At 39.2% G+C, this 26,041-nt stretch overlaps 1 protein-coding gene across 3 annotated transcripts in view; it reads left to right on the top strand.

Annotated features, from left to right (window-relative positions):
• Positions 1-26,041, top strand: part of PAFAH1B1 (platelet activating factor acetylhydrolase 1b regulatory subunit 1) — a 118,139-nt gene that overhangs the window by 43,581 nt on the left and 48,517 nt on the right. Inside the window, exon 1 of one of the 3 annotated variants that reach the window (XM_081109361.1) lies at positions 5,194-5,309. The exons of 1 other annotated variant lie outside the window; for it this stretch is intronic. The gene's annotated coding sequence lies outside the window, so the exon portion shown is untranslated. Of the gene's footprint in view, positions 1-5,193; positions 5,607-26,041 lie in introns of those variants that run through there. One more of the 3 variants, XM_081109360.1, reaches the window with a different exon arrangement.

Here is a 26,041-nt window from a genome sequence, read left to right as displayed (position 1 = left end):
AGGAGAGGTATATACTAAACTGTTAATGAGTGAAATAATGTGATATCTGGCATGTGCTTCAAAATAAGAAGGGGAGACCTGGCTGGTGTGACTCAGTTGGTTGGGCATTGTTCTGTGAACCAAAAGGTTCCCAGTTCAATTCCTGGTCAGGGCACATGCCTGGGTTGGGGTTTGATCCCTGGTTGTGGGTGTGCAGGAGGCAGCCAATTGATGTTTCTCTATCACATTGATGTTTCTATCATCCTCTCCCTTCCTCTCTCTCTAAAAATCAATTAAGTAATCTTTTAAAAAATAATGAGGGGGAAATGAGTGGGAATATAGATTAAACAAGTTAGGCATGAGTTTATAATTGTGAAATCTGAGGATGGGTATATGAGGTTTTATTATTTAACTAGAGGCCCGGCGCACAAATCCGTGCATGGGTGGGGTCCTACGGCCTGGCCAGCGATTGGGGTCAATCAGGGCCAATCGGGGTCAGCTGGCTGAGGGACTGTGGGAGGTTGGCCTGCTGCGGGAGGTTGGCTGTGGGAGGTTGGCTGCGGGAGTGCACTGACCACCAGGTGGCAGCTCCTGGGTTGAGCTCCTGTGGTCAGTGCGCATCATAGCGACTGGTCAACCGGTTGTTTGGTCGCTTAGGCTTTTATATACATAGATTCTGCCAACTTTCTTATATACTTGAAATTTTCCATATTAAAAAGGTAAAACAATATAACTATTTGTTAAAAGCCCTTTCTTTTCTCCCTCTGTTCCTCCCTCCTTTCTTCCTTTGTTTCTTTCTTTCCTTTCTTCTTTCCCCTCCCTCCTTCCTTCCTCTCTTCTTCCCTCCCTCCCTCCCTTCCTTTCTTTATCCACAACTATAAAAAGGAAATCCAAACTCCTTACTATGTTCTCAAGGCCCTGCATGATCTGATTCCTATCTGCCTCTCTGATCTTATCTCCTGCTTTTTTCTCTGCTGGGTTTTTCAGGGAGTAGAATATGAATGATGTCTCCTGGACCAGTCATGAGGCCTCCTTCCTCACCGTCATTTCACTCCATCTGCCTGGGCATTCTTTCATTTCCTGCCTCAGGGCCTTTGCACTTGCTGTTCCTTCATCTGGAATCCCTTGGCTACTCAAATATCAGCTTAAATCTCACTCATTCCTCAAAAATGTCCCTTACCACTAAGGTAGTCACTGTTTTTCTCCACCTCATTACTGTTTATTGCTTTTATAGCTTTGTCTCCTTTTCCCCCTGTCTTCTGCCAGAATATAAACTCCACGAGCTCAGGAATTCTGTTTGGTTCATTGTGCATACTCAGCATCCAGCACAGGGTCTGGTACTTAGAAGGCATTCAATAAATATACATTGAATGAATTAATTAAAATTTTAGTCATTTAAAAACTTTAGTCATTTTTAAAGGTCTGCTTTAAATCACTTCCTTCATAAAAACTTTAAGTCCATTAAGTAAGAGTTAATCTTTTACTTTATTAGGTATACAGGCACAAAAGGGAAGAAAGTTTTACTCCTTCGCCTGTTCTACTGTAGTGAAATCTAGAATGAATTTGATACATCTAATTCTTTTTTAAAATATATTTTATTGATTTTTTTTTTACAGAGAGGGAGGGAGGGAGATAGTCAGAAACATCGATGAGAGAGAAACATCGATCAGCTGCCTCCTGCACACCCCACACTGGGGACATGCCCACAACCAAGGTACATGCCCCTGACCAGAATTGAACCCGGGACCCTTCAGTCTGCAGGCCAACACTCTATCCACTGAGCCAAACCCATCATGGCAATACATCTATTTTTAAAATATTTTTTAAATTGATTCTGGAGAGAAATGGAGAGGGAGAGAGAGAGAGAGAGAAACATCAATCATCAATTGGTTGCCTCCTGTACACGACCCAACCGGAGACTGAACCCGTAACCTGGGCATGTGCCCTCACCAGGAATCAGATCGGCCACCTTACAGTGCACTGGATGATGCTCAACCTACGGAGCCACACTAGCCAGGCTGATACATCTTTTTGTATTGTTTCTTTAAGTTAGCACTTTAAAATTATTTCTCTTTCTATCTATCTCTCTCTCTATATATACATACATATATATGTATATATATATATATACATATATATGTACATATATATGTATGTATATTTAATTTTTTAGATTACAAACTGCTGTTTCTAAATATTGCTTCAAGTCCAGGCTGGGAGTTTCACCTCTATTCTTTTTTTTTTTTTAATGTTTTTATTTATTTCAGAGAGAGGAAGGGATGGGGAGAGAGAAATAGAAACATCAATGATGAGAATCATTGATTGGCTGCCTCCTGCACAACCCCTACTGGGGGTTGAGGCCAAAACCCCAGCATGTGCCCTGACTGGGAATCAAACAGTGACATTCTGGTTCATTGGCAGATGCTCAACCACTGAGCCACATTGGCCAGGCTCACCTCTTTTAATACTCTTTGTTTCTTTGGCCTCCCAATGTTTACGACACATAAGGATGTCATGATGCTGAGATGAAGAATGACTGATTTAGTTGGACTTGCCCTCATTTACATGTCCATGCTTTGGGAAAATGCAAGTACATAATCAATTAGCTAAAATCTCCTGGAGTGAGTCTCTTACCAGTTGGGTCATGGCCTTCTTTCAAATGATACATATAATTTGTAGGCCTGAGAGCTACCTTCTCACCATTTAGTAATTGCTTTCTATCAAATATACACACACAACAATGTATTTGTCTATAAACAGGAGACAGTTTAATTATCAAAACAATATTTTAACATTTGTGTTCATTGTAAACAGATTTTAGCTCTGGAGCTACTTTTAGAAGACATTTTGTCCTCTCCCCAATAGCAATATTTTTGGAGTGTTTCTTCCAATCAGCTTATTTGCAGCACTGTTTAAACTAACACCAATTTTACTGCAACAATTAAAACAAATGTTTCCATTTTGGAAATGTTTACTTGAAAAATATAGATTTGCAATGCAAATGAATGGGGAGATTGTTAGTTTCAGATCTTTCCTTGGGCTGTAAGTAAAATGGATGTTTATACTTTTTTTTTCAAGAAACATCATCTAAAATATTCATTATTAAATGTTTCCTGGTGGATGCATTCTTGCAGGACCTGGGTAAGTCCTTATGAATTATGATTGATAGCATAGATGTCCTAATTTTCCAGTCTCAATAGACAAGTGTTCAATAAGATAGAGCTATTATTTTAGCGACTGAAAAGAAAGTGCACAGAAGCAGAGCACATTGCTCCCTATCAAGCATATAACAGTTTTATTTCTGTTCTGAAAAATTATTATTGAGGAAGAAAGTTTTTACACATTCCTTCCAAGCAGGTTTATTGGTGTATGTTTCTTAAGGATTGTTATAAAAATAAAACCTGGTCTCAATTTAGTACAGAATTACATAATACAGATTTTAAAATATTCTAAACATATGAGTCTATGAACTCAAGGTTTATAGGGATTAGTGCTACCAATTTGCATTAAATCAGTGTTTATTAATGTGATCCTAAGATGATTCTGGACAATTGTGTTGGCTTTTGGAACATTCATTTAAGACAATAAAGAACTCAACGAGGGGATAAGGACACATATGTAATTCCTTAATCAATAAAGAAAATAATAAAATAAAAATAAAATATACATATTCTGGCTTAAAAAATAAAATAAAGAACTGATTTACTCAGCCAATTAAATATTAAGAAGTGTGATATCAGGCAACAATAAATAATATTTAAAAAGACAGAAAAGGTAGATTTTTAGAAGAAGAGATGTTAATTTATTTCATGTTTATTTCCTGTTACTGGATGTAGCACAGACTTCTCTATCCCTCGTTTTGTCCTTATCTAACTAGAGAACCCCTTAACTGTAAATCTGAAAAAGACCTTGCAGAGACCATTTGATTTCCTTCTCTGCCTTCATCAAGGAGAAAACCAAACCCTCCAGGCAATTCACTCCTGTTCCTCTTGAACACCTCCAGGGACAGAGACAACCTTTTTTGATAAAAAGAAACCTGTTTTGGTACCAAGCTACAGGAACTGTTACACGAGTTACCTGTGATTCCTAACTAAGGCAGTCTGCTTTACACATGCAGCATCCCCTAATTCTCACAAAAGCCTTACAAATTAGTTATTTACTAAGTCTATTTCATGAGAAGCCCAGGCCAGAGAGAGTAATTTAGCCAAGGTCATACTTCTGGTAAGCGGCTCATCCAGGATTCATACCCAAATTATTTCTTTCATTAACTCAGCTGCTTCTCCAAAGGCGGTGTATGTATTTACCGACATAAAGGGAAGTAATAAAATCAATGAACATAACCTTAAACTTACATGTTTCAGGAAAAGAGTTTCCTTGGACAATGAAAATTATTGATGAAATAACCACACTAGATACCTGTTATTAAAAGAATATCCCATGTTAAATGATTCAGAACCTCCAATCCGGCCTCTTTTAAATCATACGTCTCTGTGTGAATAAACTGACTACAAATTCCCCAGACTTCTTTGTTATCAGTATTTCAGCCCATAATTTAGCAAACACACACACACCTTGTAAGGGTAAAGTTCCAGATCTTTTCTTGGGCTTCAGTTTTGAGACTTTCAGATTCTCAGATGTGTGAGAGAGACTAAGGAAAAGAATAGCTGAATCACATCTAAAAGCAAATTGCCCCAATTAAAAATCTATAATAAAAGTGAAGACAATTGGGCATTCCATCAGCCTTTTCACCTCAACGGCTCTTCTCCCCAAGCGAACCCAACCTACTTCCAACGCACAGCCCCAAACTAGGCAATAAACTCAAAGCTGGAGGTAGAAGGGTCGATGGCGTGGCCCAGAGTCGGCTTTATTTCGAAGCCTATCGGGGCCCCGGAATCCACGGATGCTAGAGGGTCCCGCTGTTGGTGGGCGCAACTGGGGAGATTGTTGTTTATCGGCAAGAACAGGGCGGGGAGTTCGTCATGGGCCCGAACAATCACACCAGGGTCTAGGGAAAGAGAACCGAGAGACTATTTCGAAGGTTACGGAGGCGCGCAGGGCGCGAGAAGCAGCGGCTCGTGCGCCACCTCGCTCACCGGCTCCAGGGTACCGCCGGCTCAGCGGAAGGCAGCGCTGCCCGGAGCCCGGCCCAGGCCGGCGCATGCGCCGCAGCTCCGCCTCCTCTCCCGCCCCCCTCCTTCCCGACGGGTCTGGGGCGGCGGCGGCAGCGGCGGCGGCGCGGTGACGTCAGGGCGTTGGGGCAGCTCCTGTGACAGACGGAGCTAGAGCGGCGGGGCGGCGGCGGCGGCGGCGTCTGGCGGCCGAGATAGCGAGTGAGCGAGCGAACGAGTAGCGACCCCGGGGTCTAGGGAGCGAAAAAGAGAAGAAGGGGAGCGCTCGGGCGCGAGCGAGGGAAACCGCGAGCGCCGGGCCTGGGTTCGCGCCCCGGAACGGCTGAGGAGCTGCCGCTCCCCTCCCCCTCCCCGGGCCCGGGCCCAGCGCGCCATCCTCCCCTCCCTCCTCCCCTCCCTCCCTCCTTCCTCCCTTCCCTCTCCCTCTCCCCCTCCCCCGCCGGTGGATGGGAGTGAAGGACGGAAGAGGCCCTGCGGAGGCGGCGGTGCAGCGCTCGGGTAAGGCGACGAGGGTCTCCGCCCTTCTCTCTGTCTCCGCTGCGCTCGGGCGGCTGCGGGCCGAGCCCGGCGGCCTGACGATGTGGCTGCGCCGGTCCCCTCCCTCCCATTCTCCCCTCCCCCTGCCGCCGCCTCCTTCTTCTTCTCTCCTCGCTCTCAAAATGGCGGCCGCGGCGGCCGTTGAGTGAGACACTCGAGAGGAGGGGGAACAGGCCGGGAAGGGCGCTGCCCTCGCTCCCCTCCTCCCCGACCCGGGTCCTGGGGTGCCCGGCCGCCGCCGCTTCACCCGCCGCCCTCCCCGGGAAGGGATCGCGCTCCTCCCTCGGTGACTTAGCAAGAAAAGTATTCTTGGGTAGGAAGGGCGTGGAGAGCAGGTCGCCCTCGGATCCCGGAGAAAGGGTTCGGCCCTCGTGTCCCCGGCCACGGAGGGCCCACCCCGCTTTCCCCACGCCACCCGCGGCGGGCGGCGGGGAGGGGCGCGGCCCCGGGCGCCGCGGCACCCACCGGCTTCCCGGGAGTCGCGTCCCCACCTGTCCTCGGGATGGGGCCGGGGATGGCCAGCCCCTTCCCTTGGCCTCCCGGTGCCGTGGTCCAGCCTCTGCATCCACTGAGCAGACAGCGGCCCGACCCACCGAACCATCTGCAGCATCCACCCACCAAATCGGGCAGGATTTTTTTTTTCTTTTTTCCTGCCACTGGCTCCTGAAACGGGAGTTGCCTTTTGACGTGGTAACCCTGAGCTTCGAGGCCCTCAGCTATTCGCCTTCCTCCGGCCTCCCCATCCCTTGAGCGAATAGCAGTGCCTTCTTCCTTAGCCTCCCGGTGAGAAATGCCTAAGAGGCGGTGGGCACATTTTCACTGTCTCTAAGCCTTCGAGTGGCGAGGAGGAGGAGGAGGAGGAGGTTTCCAGGATCTGAGAGGAGAGAGCAAGGTGCCTCGGCTTTATTTGTTGTTTTGCCTTTCTCAGTGACTTAGCAAGAAACTCCCTGGGAGGAGGGCAGGAGATTTTTCTCTCGGGGTTGGGATTTGGGTCCCATTTATATCCGTGGGTGAGGAAACTGTACTTTTTAAGAGAAGCACCAGATTTGTTGTCTCGTTCTCAATGGGCGATGTCAAGCCAAGGTCTCCCCCTCCCCCGTAGGAGGCAATCGGGAGAGAAGAAAGATATTACTGTTATTCCGACCGCTGCTTAAACACACAATCCTCGAGATTCATCACGTTTTAAAGGCTAACCCAAGAATGCGTGCCGTTTGGGGGAATTGTATTTTTGATGGGAGGTGGATTGTTTTGTGTGATTTTTTTTTTTTTTTTTTTTCATTTTGAGGCTAGGGCGGAGGAGACAGTGCTTGGGCCTTTCATACCAGTAATGTCATCCCTCCCCATTTGTCACAGTAGTATTTGCTTAATTTTTATATTTTTATTTATTTATTTTATAGCGGGGCTTGATTGCTGCAGGGTCCAGCTTCTTAATCAGGAACATTTCCTGCTTGTGTATGTCGGTGGTGATATGTTGAATATATAAAAAGCTTTTACTTAAATTCTGATTTGGACCTAAGGCATTAGCTAGCTTTTAATCTCATGGGGATCTTTGAGGACACAGTTTTGAAAAAATAATTGGCAGTTGCAAATTGCAGTTTTTATTTAAAGCAAAAGAGCAATTTGTATTTAGGGAGATTTATTCTTTCATGTTCTATTATACATTGTTTGAAGGGCAGCATCTAAAACAAGTTTGAAGCTGTTATTTTTAAAATAAATAATTAAGAGAATAGAACCCAAATTTTCACAAAATATTTCTGTATATATTGATTTTGACGGCGCTAGCCCTATTTTGGCACCCTCCTGCCCCCTTTTGAAAAAACGGGCTAATATTTGTGGAGGCTATGAACAGCCATTGAGCCTAGGAGACTGGGTGGAGTAAGAGAGCAGAAGCTGTGAAATGCTAGATTTAGGTTGCCCTTTCATAGCATTTTGTTTCTGGCTTATGTTTCTAAGGTTATTTGGTACTAATTTATGCTACCACAAAGGCATTTCTCTGTGGTAAATCTTAAAAATCCCATGATTTTAGTTTCCACCTTTTTGGCAAGGTGGGAATTGAATAATTGAGGTAAAAAGCAGTGTCCTTGCTCTAAAGCAGGCACTTATTGTCTGTATGTATCTGTAGATACACACACACACACACACATATACACCCTTATTAATGTTCTTATTGTTTTAGTTAAGTAAGTATAAATTAATGAATGCCAGAAATATTTGGCAAGAATTAGTGGAAATATTGCAGAAATCTAATAAGAATACTACAGATGTTTTCTTTTACTTTAGTTTGCATTAAAACAGTAAAGCTGTGATTTAAAAAAAATAATATCAAAAAGGAGTAAAAAAGGATAAGATAGTGTTAAAGGCTCTTGTGTTGTCCCCTTGAAAGGGTCCTTTCTGTAAGATACTACATTAGAGAGGGTGGGTTACTTTAATATTTTGTATCAAGCATTCCTATGAATATACTTTGAAAAGAATGTCAAGTTGATGTGGTAATTGTGACACACTTATAACTGTCAGTGTGTGTTATATTTTTATGCTTTGGTTACTTTTAATGTGATTAGAAAGTAGGAGGGTTCATATAGTGAGGAATGAGTAAGGTTAAGAATGGCAAATCACTGTTAAAATGTCTGACATATCCCTATCCCTAGTATTTATAGTTATAAAAGTGCATCAAGAGCAGTTTTTTTTTTGTTTTTTTTTTTGGTAGATTATTAGTGTATCTGATATTTGTGGAAACTTTTGCTTAATGTGATCCATTTTTAAAATTCTTCATAATCCTATATTCATAAACTTTTAATGAGATTGGGATAGATTTCATTTTTTAGTAGAATTACTTATTGTCTGTTTCTCCAGATAAAGAAACTCCAGTATATAAGAGATTTGGATATGTATCGTCATTTTTTGTTTTCTAGCTAGAACAACCATATTTCGCAGTCTGTATTTTAGTCTTGTTCTCATCATATCATGTTTCATATGTACTGAATTACATATATAAAAAAGACAAAATATATATCAACTATATATGACTACTTTTTGTTTACATGTGGTTAGTATTATTCATAATTTATCTTTTTTTTTTCTTTTAATCCTCACCCAAGGATATTTTTCCATTGATTTTAGAGAGAGTGGAAGAGGGAAGGAAAGACAGAAATATCGATGTGAGAAAAACACATGGATTGGTTGCCTCCTGCACAGGTGTTGCAGGGCCTGGGCAGGGGAGGAGCCTGCAACTGAAGAACTTGCCCTTAACCAGAATTGAACCCGGGACCCTTTGGTCCACTGGCCGACACTCTGTCCATTGAGCCAAACCGACTAAAGCAATGGAAAACTATGGAAGTTGTCAACATTGGGATGGAGATGTCTTAACAAATCCCAAACAAAATATTAAATATTAGTGCAATCAGAGTGAATTTTCCAATCCTTCCAGTTGAGTTCTAAAGCAGTGAATCATGCACACTGTTGCCAAAGGGACTTGAGACTTGGTTTTAAACTCAGCTGGCTATGTTGGCTGTGGTTCTAAAAGAGATTTTTTTTTTACTTGTCTTTAAGTCTCTGTTGTGAAAATATTTCATAATGACAGTAACCTGTTTTATGTACATTGAAAAGAGAAATGTTAAGTTTGAATTGGAAATTCTTTGCCACTGTTCTATCTTATAAAACTGTATTTTTTACTTAAGTTCTCTATTTAAAACTAATGGTATACAATATAAGTTTTGAAAAGAAAAAGAAAATCAGTTCCTGAAGATACTTAGTTGTAGAAAGACAAAACGTTTTGAGAATGTTTCTTCATGAAGAAAGATGCTGTGTTATGTAAGCCTAATAGCTAATTGCAGTGAAGGCTTTTTGCATTGTTTTAGCTTTGTTGCTGGTTTGGTACGACACTTTGGGCTAGTCATTTAAATGGAACTTTAATTTAGCTTCTGGTATGGGTATAATTTTTAAACTTGCCATGGCAGTTATAGCCTTAATTGATATTTGTGAAATGTTTCATACTCATAGGATATAGACATCATAAGGGCTTATTATTTTGATTTATTGTTTTTCTCTTTAAAAGATTGTGGCTTTTGGTGAAATTTACCTAGTTAGTATTGACATGTGCATTTGTCAAGGATACTTCTGGAACGGTATCCTCTGAAGTTGTTATTTAGCATTGTAATAAGCATTTCCCTAGAGCTTTGTAAATATATTTAATGTGGTACTCATTTTCACTTCTTATGTCATCTACTTTTTGAGATAGGTTAGTATTTTTGTGGATGAGACTACTGAAACTCAGAATTTGGTTTCCTAAGGTCTTAAGACTTGGTTAGTAGCTAGAGATTAGTAGCTAGAATGAGGTAAATATTATAGGCACTGAACCACTTGGGTATTCCTTGTATGATCAAGGAAACTTTTTTTTTTTTTAACAAAATGAACTTTTATGACTATTCATATGTTTGTTCATTTCTTTTCCAAAATGGTGCAAATCAGTGTCATTTATTACTTGCATCATTTAAATTGGCATTTTTCTTAAACATATGGTCTTGTATTAACTCTTTTGCCTGCTAAGGCCGTAGGAACTCTCAGAAAGTGCCTCATGTTGCTTTACAGTAGTAATAAGTAAATAAAGACTTGTTGCATGCATACAGCAGTATTCAGATAGTGTGAATAAAATAGTAACATTAATATTAAATTAATATTTAAATAAGAGTAGTGTTATTAAGTAGATACTTGTTGCATTTGATTGAGTGCAGGATTATGTGAAAGGAAATATGCTATCCTGTAGTTCTTTGCAAAAGCTGATTTCTAGTGATCTCTTGGGAAGTAAAGTGAAGGAGGGAAAAGTGTTAATACTTCCTTTACAGAGACTTGATGTTGTCCCAGGGAGCAGCAGCACACTTCTGACAGTTATATCAAGGTCACACAATTCCCAATGTTATAAAAAGTTAATTAGCCCTCACCAGTTTGGCTCCGTGGATAGAGTGTGGTCGGCCTGAGGACTGAAGGGTCCCAGGTTTGATTCCGGTCAAAGGCATGTACCTTGGTTGCGGGCACATCCCCAGTAGGGGGTGTGTAGGAGGCAGCTGATTGATGTTTCTCTCTCATCCATATTTCTAACTTCCTATCCCTCTCCCTTCCTCTCTGTAAATAATCAATAAAATATATTTTTAAAAAGTTAATTAACCCAACTGGACAAGTTAAGTTACATTTGTGTTTTATAATTATGTGCTCTTTGCATTTTGATTATTTGCTCTTGAGCTCTTAGGTGTTGACAAGAATTTTTTTTTTTTTTAATTTTCACTTATTGATTTTAGAGAGACAGACATAGATTTGGTGTTTCACTTACTTATGCATTCATTAGTTGATTTTTGTATGTGCCCTGCACAGCGATCGAACCTGCAACCTTGGCGTATTGGGACACTGGTCTAACCAACTGAGCTATCTGGCAGGGCCTTGACAAGTTATTTTTTTAAAAATATATTTTATTGATTTTTTGCAGAGAGGAAGGGAGAGGGATAGAGAGTTAGAAACATCGATGAGAGAGAAACATCGATCAGCTGCCTCCTGCACACCCCCTACTGGGGATGTGCCCGCAACCAAGGTACATGCCCTTGACTGGAATCGAACCTGGGACCCTTCAGTCCTCAGGCCGATGCTCTATCCACTGAGCCAAACCGGTTTGGGCGACAAGAATTATTATTATTAAACTTTCTACAAAATTGATTGAGAGAGGAAGGTGGGAGGGAGGAGAGAAGAGAGAGAAACATTGATGTGAGACAGAAATATTGATCAGTTGCCTCCTTGTATGTGCCCTGACTCGGAATTGAGCCTGAAGCCCTTTGGTATATGGACGATGCTCCAACCAAGTGAGCCACTCGGCCAGGGTTTGACAGGAATTATTGATAGTTAAGTAAGGCTGTTAAGGAATTTTCTGCAAGACTGTCTTTTGATAAGAGTGAAATTAAAAATCAGAAAATTTTTTAAGGAATTTGATATTTTGAAGGCATTATACAAAGTTTTATGTTTAAGATTTTGCACATTGGTGATTAATCCACTATTTTTTAAAAATGTTGAAATCTTTTTTTTAATAGTTTATTGTTTTTTTAGAGAGAGAGATAAAGGGGGAGGGGGAGCAAAAGAGAGAGAAAACCATCCATATGAGAGCTTAACATCCATCAGCTACCTCCTGCATCTCTTACCAGGGATGGAGCCAGCAACCTGGGCATGTGCCATGACTGAGAATTGAACTGGCAACCTTTTGGTGCACAGCACAACCAACCAACTGGCCAGGGTGATTAATTCACTTTTAATCTGTGGCAAAGATTAAACTGGTCAGGGCTTAAGGAAGAGAATTTAGCATACAGTTTAAACATATAAATATGGTTCTTAAAGTTTTTTAAGTATATTTCTTAAGAATTAGTATTGGGGATCCTTTCCCCTTTGATATCAATTATGTGTATTCCAGTGATGGCTTCAAAGTTTCTTAGTAGATAAGAAGTTCTATGTAAATCAATGCCAAATGGAAAAATTCCATTTTAAATATAAAATTATACTGCAAATAAGCGTTTATTTAGACTGCAAAGTACAATTTACAGTTTTATTTTAGCGATCAGAAAATGTTTGTTTATACTTTTAAATATTATTTAAGAAACACATTTTGCTTTTTTGTTTTTTAAGAAACAGATGTATGATTTAATGAATGGTTGTAAATGAATATTGGTTGAGCTATCACCCAGGTCAAACAATACAATATTGCCAGCACCCAAGAAATCCCTCACATTCCCTTCCAGTCACAGTCCTCACCCATGGTGACCACTAACCTAACTTTTATGTATTCATTTCTTTGTGTTTAAATTTTTAAAAAATCTTTATTGTTGAAAGTGTTACATAGAAAACATTTTTTAATCTTTCATTTTGGAATAATTTTAGATTTACAGACAGGTTGAAAAGATAAGGCAGTTCTTGTATATACTCTGCACCCAGTTTTTCCCATTCTTACAATCTTACATTTCTGTGGTACATTTGGAAATCTTGGTATTTACTATTAGCTAAACTCCAGACTTTATATGGATTTCACTAGTTTTTCCATTACTGTCCTCTTTCTGTTGTAGATCTGACCCAGCGTACCACATTGCATTTTGGTTATGTCTCCTTATTCTTTTCTAGTCTGTGACAGTTTATCTTTTTTTTTTTTTTTTTTTAATTACCTTAACAGTCTTGAGTAGTACTGGTCAGGTAACCTATAAAACGTCCCCTAAACTGGGTTTGTCTGTTTTTTGTTTTTGTTTTTTCGTTTTTTTTTCATGATTGTGTTACGGTTTCATGGGGTTATGGCTTTTTGGAAAAATTGTTTTAGAGGTGAAGTGCACTTATCATATCATGGGAGGGGCTATATGATACCTATAGAACATCACTGGTAGTATTAACCTTCATCACTTGATTAATGTAGTGTGGCCATTTTCTCAATTGTAAAGTTACTATTTTTCCTTTCTCCTATTTTATCCTTTGAAAGAGAGTCAAGTTTTATGTCCGAGAGAGGGGAGTGTTTACATACATTATTTAGAATTCTTCAGTAAGACAGACTCATCTCCTCTCCCCCATTTATTAACACAATTTACATCTTTATTGTCAGAAAATTTTCACTTAGAATTTGAAATACTAAATTAAATAATCCCAAGATTTTTCTAGTTTTTAATAGTTTGGAAAATAAAGATCAGAGAGTCTTTGAAGAAGCTTGTTTAATTGAATTATATATATCCCTCTAGAAGTTATTCTGAGAGTATTTAGTGTTGGAATTTTAAAGAAAAGCTCCCTATATTGGGGCTGGTTTAGAGGGTGACTGCTGTGATCTGAGAAGCAAGGTAAATAGTGTATCTTACTCATTGGTTCAGATCTAGTATTTGAACATACTGTCTTTCCTTCAGAAAGTTTTAAATACTACAACAGAAAACAATATCTTGATTGATTAGACTCTTCTGTTAAAAACAACTAGTTAGATGCATTAGGTTGTTTTGTTTTCTTTTTTTTGTTGTTGTTTTTTTAGAAGGCACTATTATAGTTACAGTTGAGTCCTGGACCAAATCTTTCCAATTCCATTCCCCTCCCTCCACCTTCCCAGTGATAAAGTTCCTCTTAAAATTTGTGTATTTCACCCTGTTGAATGTTGCTCAGTTGTGAGAGCTCAGCTGCCCGCTGAAGAGTTTGGGTTTGATTCAAGGGCGTGTACCTGGGTTGTGGGTTCCATCCCCACTTGAGGCAACCAATCGATGTCTCTCTCTCACATGGATGTATCTCTCACATCCATGTTTCTCTCCCCCCCTGTCTCCCTCTCCCTTTAGCCCTCCCTTTCTAAAAAAAAAAAATGGAAAAAAATATCTTTGGGTGAGGATTAACAACAACAAAATTTGTATATTTCCCTTTTGTTCTGTTTTTTACCTTTTTATGTATCCGTAAACATTGTATAATAATGCTTAAAATTTACAGGAGTGTTACACTCTGTAATTTTACTGCTGGATTTTTTTTTTCCACTTAAAATGTTTTCTAGGTATATTACTGATAATGGTAGATCTAGCTTATTGTGTTGTATGGTTTCTTATATATGGTTATACTATAGAAAGGTATCTGCAGAAAAGATGATAAAATTGTTTTTGCATTGCAGAATTCATTCTAAGGTTAATTAGTAACTTTTATGCTTTGAATTGATTAAATAAAATGGATAATATTGTTGACATCAATTTTAGACCATAAATTCAGTCTCTTCAACTATTCAAAAATCTGTATTTATTTACTCAGTACTGAGCCAAGGTTTGCATACTGGCAGTCTGCAGGCCAAAGTAAGTCTGTAAATGCATTTCTCTTGGCTTTGCATAGTTAAAAAATTTTTGAGTCAATATTTAAAAATTAGCTATTTAAGTCTCTGTTTTTGGATTATCCTGAAAAATTAGAAGCTCTCACAACAGTGTGTCCCACATTTTGCCATGGCAACTATTGGCCTAAGCTGAGTCACAGCTGCCCTCTTATAGATGGGCACAAACTTTCCAGGGAAACAAAGCCCTGCCATTCCCTGTTACTTTTATTGATTGTCCTTCCACTGTTGTTTATAGTGAAGAAATACTTCTTTATATATATTTCTATAAAAATGGAAAAAATTACAGCTGAGCAATTGCAATTTTCAAGAAAAGAAGAACAGCATATTTCTCTGCAAATGAAGAATATTGTAATATGATTAGTATGCAAACAAAATGAGTCCTGTATAGAAAGATTACAACCTTGCCTGCTTTGCTCATTTATATTACCTGTATTGTTTTCTGTAGATAATTTGTAATCTCTACATTTTTGTGCAAGTAGGTCTGAGGGATGTCACACACAGTGCAGTTGAAGATAAAAAAGATAGGAAGAGAGTTCGTAAATTATGAAATTCCGTGCAAATGCAAGATGTTTACCTGCCCTCACTGGTTTGGCTAAGTGGATAGAGCATCAGCCTGGAGACTGAAGGGTTCTGGGTTCGATTCTGGTCAAGGGCACATGACCGAGTTGCTGGCTTGATCCCCAGTAAGGGCCGTGCAGGAGGCACCTATCAGTGATTCTCTCTCATCATTGATGTTTCTATCTCTCTCTCCCTCTCCCTTTCTCTCTGAAATAAAGTAATAATAATAAAATAAAAAGATGTTTACTTGTTCTTTTAGCTGTGATATAAATCCTTGTTCCAGAAAAGTTTTAAGCAGAGGGGTTGAACACTGGTTTAATCTACATACACTGGTTTAATCTCCTCGACCATCCTACCTTTCAGCACTGTATTTTTTATTTTTACATTTTTTATTGATTTTTGAGGGGAAAGAGAGAAACATTCAATACTGTATTTAAAAATGTTTTTAAAGCCCTAGCTGGTTTGGCTCAGAGAGTCTCGGTTTTTATTACAATCAAGTGCACGTACCTGTACCTTGGTTACAGGCTCCATCCCTGGCTCTGGTCGGGGCCCATGTGGGAGGCAACCAATCGATGTGTCTCTCACATCAATGTTTCTCTTTCTCTGTCTCTCCCTTCCACTCTCTCTAAAAATCAATGGAAAAATATCCTCATGTGAGGATTAACCCCAAAAAGTAAAATAATGTTTTTAAATTGATTTTTTTAGAGTGAGAGAAACCTTAATTTGTTGTTTGACTTATTTATGCATTCATCGGTTGCTTATTGTATATGCCCTGACTGGAGATCGAACCCCCAACCTTGGCGTGTCAGGACAATGCTCTAACCAACTGAGCTACCCAGCCAACATGCAACACTGTATTTAAGTACCTTATCCAGAGGCTACAAGTGGATGGTGCAGAATCCAGACCGCAAATCTGCTTAGTGATTTTTTAAAAATAGGTATTTCTATTGATTTCAGAGAGGAAGGAAGAGGGAGAGAGAGATAGAAACATCCATGATGAGAGAGACTCATGGATCGGCTGCCTCCTGCAAGTCCCCCACTGGGGATCGAGCACACAACCCGGGCATGTGCCCTTGACAAGTTAGTCTCTGTATTTGATTTGTAACCCTTTATTTAAGACAATTTATAAGTATAAACTACAAAATGCCACAGATTAAAAGTGAAGAGAAAGAAGAAGGCTAAAATGGAATTAGAATCTAGGCCGAATATCAATGTTTTTGCTACAGGCACAGCACAAATTTGACTCTGAGTTTTCTATGAACTAGCAAGAGGAAAAAAACCTGTTAGGTTGTTTTCCAACAATGTTCTTTAGGTAAAAAGAAACCAGTTAGTTCAGAAAGACAGTTACCCACTTGGCACTATAGACTAGAATTTCTCAGAGGAGTTCTCATAAAGAGGATTATGTGAAATTATTACCATTAATATCTCTAAGGTAGATGGATGTCTAGTATTTAACAACCCTCAATATGGAAAGACAAACTACATCATGTGAGGTCAGTCTGAAAGAGTAGATAGATTGTCCTCTGATGTCTAACCAGTGGATATAATTTCCCTTGACCCAGTTCTTGATATGAATTGAAATTACGCTCCTTGGCAAGTATCTAAGTGTGGATAGTCTATACATCAAGTACAGACCATTTATATATTATTTGTGAAAACCTAGTTTTACCCAAGTAGAATTTGTGAAAGTGCTTATAAGGTTGTTCTTAAAAAACTAGAGGCCCGATGCACTAATTTCATGCACGATTGCAGTCCCCAGGCCTGGTTGGTGATTTCAGGGTGAGCCTCTGATGTGGAAGGGCAGGTCCCAGCTGGCCTCTGGGCCCTGGGCAGCACCTGGGCCCTGGACCTCTGCGCGCCCCCCTCTGCCTGAGTCATCTGGCCCCTGCCCAGCTCCCTCAGCACCTGGGAGCTGGGCGGTGGCTGGTCACCATCAGCAGGGCAATCAGGCCCCACTCGCACACGTTGGCCTGGCGCCACCTGCTCACCTACTCCATAATCCTGCCGCAGTCCTGTGTCCCGCTCTCGTTGGGGCCCATCGGGGCTGGCAGCATCTCCACTGTTGCAATCACCGACGCCTGCAATGTTCCATGCCGCCCCTGGTGGTCACTGCACGTCATAGCGAGTGGTCGAACTCCTGGCCAAGGGGATAGTTTGCATATTAGGCTTTTATTATATATGATGATAATTTTGACCATAGCCAGTTTGCCTCAGTGGTTGGAGGGTTGGCCTGTGGACTGAGGGTTGCAGGTTCGATTCCAGTCAGAGTGCACGTACCTGGGGTTGTAGGCTAGGACCCTGCTCCAGTTGGGGACCCTGCTCTAGTTGGGGCACTTGCAAGAGGCAACCAATTGATGTGTATTTCTTTTTTCTTTTTAAATATTTTTATTGATTTCAGAGAGGAAGGGAGAGGGGGAGAGAGAGATAGAAACATCAATGATGAGACTCATTGATTGGCTGCCTCCTGTGTGCCCCCCACTGGGGATCGAGCCCACAACCTAGGCATATGCCCTTGACTGGAATCAAACCCGCCACCCTTCAGTCTGCAAGCCGGTGCTCTATCCACTGAGCCAAGCTGGCTAGGGCTGATGTGTATTTCTCAAATCCATGTTTATCTCTCCCCCTCCCTTCTCTGTAAAAAATCAATGGAAAAATATATTTTTGGGTAAGGATTAATAAATTTTTTTTTTTAATTTTGAATTTGCTACATTCCTATCTTCTTGTTTGTCTTCTTTACCCATAATTTTAAAGTCATTAAGAAATATACACTTAAAAAAAAAAAGAGGCCACTACACAATCCTGTTTTATGCTCCTGGAAATTAATTGCTTCAGGAGAAGACCATTTCTATGCATCAGGACTCATGGTAGTTTTCAGCGTAGATTAAATGTGAGGAGGTATTTTTATTTATGTCTGTAATAAATATGGTCTCTACTCTCAAGAAGCATACTAATAGACGGCTCTGCCTCTTCTTCACATTGTGCTCAAGACTCCCCTTTATTTAAAAGTAAGGAAGATTTTTTTTCTTTAGTCCTAGAATTGCAGCTCTGTATCTTATTGATGTCTGCTTTTTTTATTTCTCAGTTTGCCATCCTTAGCCTCAACTTTTCAGCAATACTGTATTTTCCAACTAATTAATTTTGTGCCCTGACTGGTGTGGCTCAGTTGGTTGAGCATCGTGCCATGCATGGAAAGGTTGCAGGTTTGATTCCTGATCAGGGTACATATGGGAGGTAACTGATTGGTGTTTCTCAAATCCATTTCTCTCCCTGTCCCTTCCTATCTCTCTAAAAAAATCAATAAAAACATTTTTTTTTTAAAAAGGAAAAATTATTTTGTATTTGACTATTTTGTTGTCATGTTATATTCATTATTTTCTCTTTATCCAAAACCTGCCTCAAAAAATTCCCAATCGTTTGTTTCCATCTTTCTTAGCCTTTCAGTTTTAAAAGGTGACTTGGTCAGTGCTCAGTTCATCTTATATTCTCTTTGTCACCTTCTTTCTAGTCCCTGCCCTCACACCTCACTCTAACTAGATTATATATTTCCTTAGGGGTGAATTACATTGTATACATTTTTACTTATTTTAAAACCTTACAGACAGAGCCTAGCGTAATAGTCAATGAATGAAAGGATATGTAAAGCTCACATCTTTTATTATATTGTAAGTTTCTTATGGACAGAGACTAAACATTGTTTTTATGTCACATGTAGCTTTCCATAGATGAGGCATATGGCATACAGATAAGCGTTCTTTGGATGAATACTGGGTACTTGGTACATCTTCAGTAAATAAATGAATATATTGAGATCAACAGTATACTTATTTCTCAGTTGCTGTTGCATTGGAGGTAGATATTGGTGTGGATAATAATATAAACTAGAAATTAGTTCAGTTGAGATACTGCAGGTTTTCCAGTTGGGTTGCCATAACAACCTGGGCAGTTGTCCTTAGATATAAACAAGAGATCTGCCTTTAGGATTAAGATCATATCCTAGAGAAAGCCATCTTCCAAGAGCAACTACTAAACTCTGTAAAAAAAAAAAAAAGATCAGCCTTGGCTGAGTAGCTGAGTTGGTTAGAGTACTGTCCCTATATACCAGTGGTTCTCATCCTTCTGGCCCTTTAAATACAGTTTCTCATGTTGTGACCCAACCATAAAATTATTTTCGTTGCTACTTCATAACTGTAATGTTGCTACCGTTATGAATCGTAATGTAAATATCTGATATGCAGGATGGTCTTAGGCGACCCCTGTGAAAGGGTCCTTTGACCGCCAAAGGGGTCGCGACCCACAGGTTGAGAAGCGCTGCTATATACCAAGATTGTGGGTTCAGTCTGTGGTCAGGGCACATACCAAGAAGCAATTATTGAATGCATAAATAAGTGGAACACAAATTGATGTTTCTCTCCATCTCTCTCTCTTTAAAATCAATAAAATTTTAGAAATTCCACTTTTGCATAATTGCTATTTGACTATAAAGCTTCCCCCCCTTCCCCCAAATCATTCCAAATGCTTCCATCCTAGTCCAGGCCTCTGTCATCTACTTCCAGCCTCCCCATGCTTTAATATCATATATTATTTCCAAAATAATCACCATGAGCCCTATCTGGTTTGGCTCAGTGGACAGAGCATTGGCCTGCAGGCTGAAGGGTCCTGGGTTCCATTCTCTTCAAGGGCACATGCCTGGGTTGAAGGGTTCTATTCCCAGTAGGGGGTGTGTAAAAGGCAGCCAACCATTGATTCTCTCTCATCATTGATGTTTCTATCTCTCTTTCCCTCTCCCTCTCTGAAATCAATAACAATATATTTTTTAAAAATCACCATGAAATGCCGAAACCGGTTTGGCTCAGTGGATAGAGCGTCGGCCTGCGGACTGAGAGGTCCCAGGTTCGATTCCGGTCAAGGGCATGTACCTGGGTTGCGGGCATATCCCCAATAGGAGATGTGCAGGAGGCAGCTGATTGATGATTCTCTCTCATCGATGTTTCTCTCTATCTCTCTCCCTTCCTCTCTGTAAAAAATCAATAAAATATATATTTAAATTAAAAAAAAATCACCATGAAATAACCAGTTTTAGGACATTGTTCCCTTTTTTAAGTATTACAGTGATTTCTGCCTTGTAATTCCTTTGGGCTAACTGCATAGTATTCACCATACCTTAGGCTTTAAAAATGCCCCTAGAACAGTATGTCTTCTGTTAATTGTTTGTATGCTTGGAAATATTAGCAAGCTTTTTTTTTCTTGTTTTAAGGCAATGGATTTTTTGTGTGTGACCTGGTTTGACTTAAAAAAAAAAAATCAGATCTAAAAAAATAAAAATAATAAATAAATAAAAATCAGATCTAAGAGCTGTTATAGCTATGTTTGTTTGTCGCTTGAAAATGTAGCATTTGTAGGCAGAAACCAGAAGGATAATATCAATGTTAAGGGAGGGTAAAAGTTCTTTAATTAAAAAAAAAAAAATTTCAGTATAAAGTTAAGACAGCCAATTGATTTTTCTTCAGGCTTTAAAAATTGGCTTACTTTCTCTTACGTTAATTGGTGTTCAATCTGTGTGTTTTTTGTTTTTGTTTTTATTTCAGAGAGGGGTAGGGAGAGGGAGATAGAGATAGAAACATCAGTGATGAGAATCATGACAGCTGCCTCTTGCATACCCCCTACTGGGGATGGATTCCCGAAACCCAGGCATGTGCCCTGACTGACCACCCTGACCGAGAATCGAACTGTGACCTCCTGGTTCATGTGTGGATTGACACTCAACCACTGAACCACACCAGCCCGATGGTGTTCAAGCTTTAAAAAGAAAAAAGTTATATCAAAACCAGTCCCATACAGCTGGGCTTGGATGTTTGCCCATATTTCAGATTTTGATTTTTTTTTTAAATTAAGGAAAAGGATGAGAATAAAGTGATATTTTGCATCTTTAGTTCTGAAAACACAATAAATTTTTAGTTTTACTATGATGTTTATTGTAGTCATTTAAAAACACTAGATATCTACTTGTGTGTTAATTACCATGATGTTTGGTAGAAATACAACAAGGAATAAATATGTTGCAGCTTTGGAGGACAGTTGTTGAGGAGACACTATTAAGGCAGATAGTTAATTACAGTGTACTGTGAGAAGTTTTAAATATGTGTATGTACAAAGAACTATGAAATCACAGGAGGGAGTTACTCTGCTTAATTTTTTTGTCAAAACTATGTAAATAAATCCCAGTTTTGCTATTTATGCTAGCTGCTGAGAACTTTGCTAATGCTGTTTAAATACCATTGATAAGTATGAGGTTGAACCTGTGTAATTACCATTATTGGCAGTTTTATGGTTTAACTCTAATAGTATTTCAGTATGGCAGTTAAAACAAAATAAAACATTGTTAATTTCTTTTGCCAATGCTGTATGTCATTGTTGGATAATAGTTTATTAAAATCAAACTGTGTTGACTGTACCATTTTTGGAAAGCATTTTTAAAAGTTTAGCTTGGTTTCTCTTTTGAAGAAGATAATATATATGAAAGAATTTATGAACTAGAAATTGCTATGCCCTTATAAGTTAGTTACTAAATTGCCTGTTATTGTGGAGATATAATTATTTGGAAAGTCTTGCTTTCAAGTTTGATTCCTTACAAACATTTATTGAGTGCCAGAACAACAAAGAAATTCAGTTCATGTTTTCTCCTAAGGAGGTCAGTCTGGTACTAAGCATAGCATGTATCTAGTTACAAAGAATGTGGGAGGCAGCACAGGATAGAATCAGTGATTTTTCAAATTTATCTTAGCACTGTAAACTTTTACCCAAAAACTCTTGCACAGAAACCCAATCCATAAACAGAAAAAAAGGGAGTCCTGTCTGTTTGGCCTCCTTTCTGTTCTCATTCCTGTTGTTTGAAACCGTTGATGTGGGAGTAAAAACCAAACCTGGCTTAAATCTGGGTCCTGCTACTGCCTAGCTATTTGACCTTGGATACATGACCTGACAGTGAAGTTGTTTCCTCATCTATTAAATGAGGATATTAGTTTCTTTGCTGGGTGTTGGAAGAATTGAACATTGTAGAAGAGGGACTTAGAATGTAATGGCATTCAGTAAACATAGCTATTAGGATTATATGGACATGACACAATGAGACTAAGGCAGAGGGTGCCTACCTCTGCCAAGGGGAATGGGCTGGCCAGGGAGGGCTTCACAGGAGGTGATTGGCCTCCTTCAGGTTGAATCTTAAAGGGGAATGGAAAATTGCAAGATATATGGGTGAGGGATATGTATACCAAAGTAAAACATTTTAATAATGAAGACTTCCGCATGTGGAATGCTACTTCATTATACCTTTCTGAAATAAATGGCCTCCCCTGCATTCTGTATAGCTTTTCCTTAACATTGTTTGACTCATACTTTAGTATTAGGCTGGGCCAGGCTGGGTGAGAGTCTCTATTTACTTTGTTTTTTTTTATTAATTTCTTTATTGATTAAGTTATTACATATATGTCCTTATCCCCACATTAACGCCCCCCCCATACCTTCCCTCCCCTGTTGTCTGTGTCCATTGGTTAGGCCTATATCCTTGCATATAAGTCCTTTGGTTGATCTCTCCCCTTTACCCCCACCCTCCCCTACCTTCCCTCTGAGGTTTGACGTCTGATTGATGCTTCTCTGTCTCTGGATCTGTTTTTGTTCATCAGTTTATGTTATATTCCATAAATGAGTGAGATCATGTGATATTTATCTTTCTCTGACTTATTTCACTTAGCATAATGCTCTCCAGTTCCATCCATGCTATTGCAAATGGTAAGAACTCCTTTTTTACCGCAGCATAGTATTCCATTGTGTAGATGTACCACAGTTTTTTAATCCACTCATCTACTGATGGGCACTTAGGCTGTTTCCAGATCTTAGCTATGGTGAATTGTGCTGCTGTGAACATAGGGGTGCATATATCCTTTCTAATTGGTGTTTCTAGTTTCTTGGGATATATTCCTAGAAGTGGGATCACTGGGTCAAATGGGAGTTCCATTTTTAGTTTTTTTGAGGAAACTCCACACTGCGCTCCACAGTGGCTGCACCAGTCTGCATTCCCACCAGCAGTGCACAAGGGTTCCTTTTTCTCCGCATCCTCGCATCCTCGCCAGCACTTGTCGTTTGTTGATTTGTTGATGGTAGCCATTCTGACAGGTGTGAGATGGTACCGCATTGTCGTTTTGATTTGCATCTCTCCGATGATTAGTGACTTTGAGCATGTTTTCATATGCCTTTTGGCCTTTCTTCTGTCTTCTTTTGAAAAGTATCTATTTAGATCCGTTGCCCATTTTTTGATTGGGTTGTTTATCTTCCTTTTGTTAAGTTGTGTGAGTTCTCTGTAAATGTTGGAGATTAAACCCTTATCGCTGATAACATTTGCAAATATGTTCTCCCATGCAGTGGGCTTTCTTGTTGTTTTGTTGATGGTTTCCTTTGCTGTACAAAAGCTTTTTATTTTGATGTAGTCCCATTTATTTATTTTCTCTTTAGTTTCCATTGCCCTAGGAGCAGTATCAGTGAAGAAATTGCTTCGGCATATGTCTGAGATTTTGCTGCCTATGGATTCCTCTAGTATTTTTATGGTTTCCTGTCTTATGTTTAAGTCCTCCTTTATCCATTTTGAGTTTATTTTTGTGTATGGTGTAAGTTGGTGGTCTAGTTTCATTTTTTTGCATGTATCTGTCCAATTTTCCCAACACCATTTATTGAAGAGGCTGTCTTGACTCCATTGTATGTTAATGCCTCCTTTGTCGAATATTAATTGAGCATAGTGGTTTGGGTCGATTTCTGGGTTCTCTATTCTATTCCATTGATCTATTTGTCTGTTCTTGTGCCAGTACCAGGCTGTTTTGAGAACAGTGGCTTTGTGATACAGCTTGATATCTGGTATTGAGATCCCACCTACTTTGTTCTTTCTCAGGATTGCTGTAGCTATTTGGGGTCTTTTTTTATTCCGGATGAATTTTTGGAAAGTTCGTTCTAGATCTGTGAAATATGCTGTTGGTAATTTAATGGGGAGTGCACTGAATCTATAGATTGCTTTGGGTAGTATGGGCATCTTGATGATGTTGATATCTACTTACTTTGACTAATTAAATTGATTGACTAGTCACCTAAAGGAAAACGTACTCTAAACCTGAATTTGTAAGCTGTCTTGGTTATAATGTAATGATGCATTTATAGACAAGTCCTTCCTAAAAGCAGTTGCATTTGTGTGTTGAAAATTAGGAATCTTTATGTCCTCCTCTGAGGTCTTAGTAAGTGTTTTTGTTATTTTAATGCCTGAGGTTCAGGGTAATGGTACTAATGCTATGGTACATTACAGGTGAATATATTTACTTGGACCGTTTTTGTTTTTTAATCCTCACCCAAGGATGTTTTTATTGATTTTTAGAGGGAGAGAGTGGGAGAGAGAGAAAGAGAGAGAGAGAGAGAGAGAAAGAGAAACATTACTTGGTTGCCTCCAGTATGGATCCTGACTGGGGATCGAACCCACAACCTAGGTATGTGCCATGATCTGGAATTGAACCTGCAACCTTTTAGTGTATGGAACCATGCTCCAACCAACTTAAGCCACCAGGCTAGGCTACTTTGAATTTTTGAGAGAGCTAGAAAGTTAGTTTCTAGGAAAAGCTAATGAGGCATAATTGCATACTTTTTCTGCCTCAACAGTGAAATATCTTTTCTTATAACAATCAAATTTTAGGCAAAACGTTTCAATGAGTTAGGGTAATACAATGAAGTAGTATTAAAGAACATGGATGAGACATAGAAACTAAGAGTGATGTATATATATAAAATCAGATAGTACTATGTACCAGGCACTCTTCTAAGTACATGGGTCAACTCATTTAATCTGCCTGACAAACTCTGTGAAATTATTATTATTATTATCTTTTTTGTCTAGTTTAGGAGGTTTGCAAACTATGGCTGGCAAGCCATTTCCTGCCTGCTACTTGTTTTTGTACAGCCTGTGACTAAGAATGGTTTTTTAATAATTTTAGTGGTTAAAAAAAGCAAAAAATATATATATATTGTACAATTTTACTTTATAAAGATTTTTATAAAATTTATTTTGTAAAATAGTTTGTAAAGTTAAAATTATAACTTATTAATTTCTAAAAATGATATGAAATTCGGCCCTGGCTGGTGGGGTCAGTGGTTAGAGCGTCATCCTGTGGTGCACTTGTGGGTCCCGGGTTCTATTCTCTGCTCAGGGCATACACTCCGGTTGTAGTTTCTATCTCCAGTCCAGGTGCTTACGGGAGGCAACTGATTGCTGTTTCTCTCTCACATTATGTTTCTTTCTCTCTCCCTCTCCCTTCTCTCTAGAATCAATAGAAAAAACATAACATTGGGTGAGGATTAAAAAAATAATATGAAATTCACATTTTAGTGTCCGTAAAGTTTTATTGGAACAGAGACACACCTGTTACTTTACATATTGTTTATTGTTGTTTTCTTGCTACAGAAATTGTAACGTTGTCAAAACTGGGAATATTTACTGTCTAGCTTTTTACAGAAAGTTTGTTGACCCCTGGCCTAGATACAAGGGGAAAAGATGAAAAGCAACAAAGTTAATATTACATGTAAATACATGTAAAGGAATGCATCTTTATTAGGACAAACCAGGAAGATTAGATAATTATATAATGAGAAAGCCAACTGTATTTTCTTGAAGGATTAAAAAAACTGTTAATAAAAGCTTAACTATAGTGATAAATGCTTACTTATATCATAATGTTGGCTTGACCTCTTTTTCCTGTTAATAGATCTCTTTAAGATATACCTGCATTGTAAATATTTCTTTGAATTTGAGTGACAGTAGTTGTAATTACCATTGAAATCTTAGTACTTTGGCCTCACAATTTGATAATTGTCTATGGATCCCAGTTAATACTTTCTGACACTGTCCCTTTGTAATACTGCTTTTGACCCTTTAGTACTAGCTATGATTTGAGCACATGCATCAAAATCACCT

The sequence above is a fragment of the Myotis nattereri genome, assembly GCF_964212035.1.
Source record: "Myotis nattereri genome assembly, chromosome: 16".
Classification (NCBI taxonomy): Eukaryota; Metazoa; Chordata; class Mammalia; order Chiroptera; family Vespertilionidae; genus Myotis; species Myotis nattereri.
Note: the sequence above shows the minus strand (reverse complement) of the source record. Positions and strands in the feature narration are given on the sequence as shown.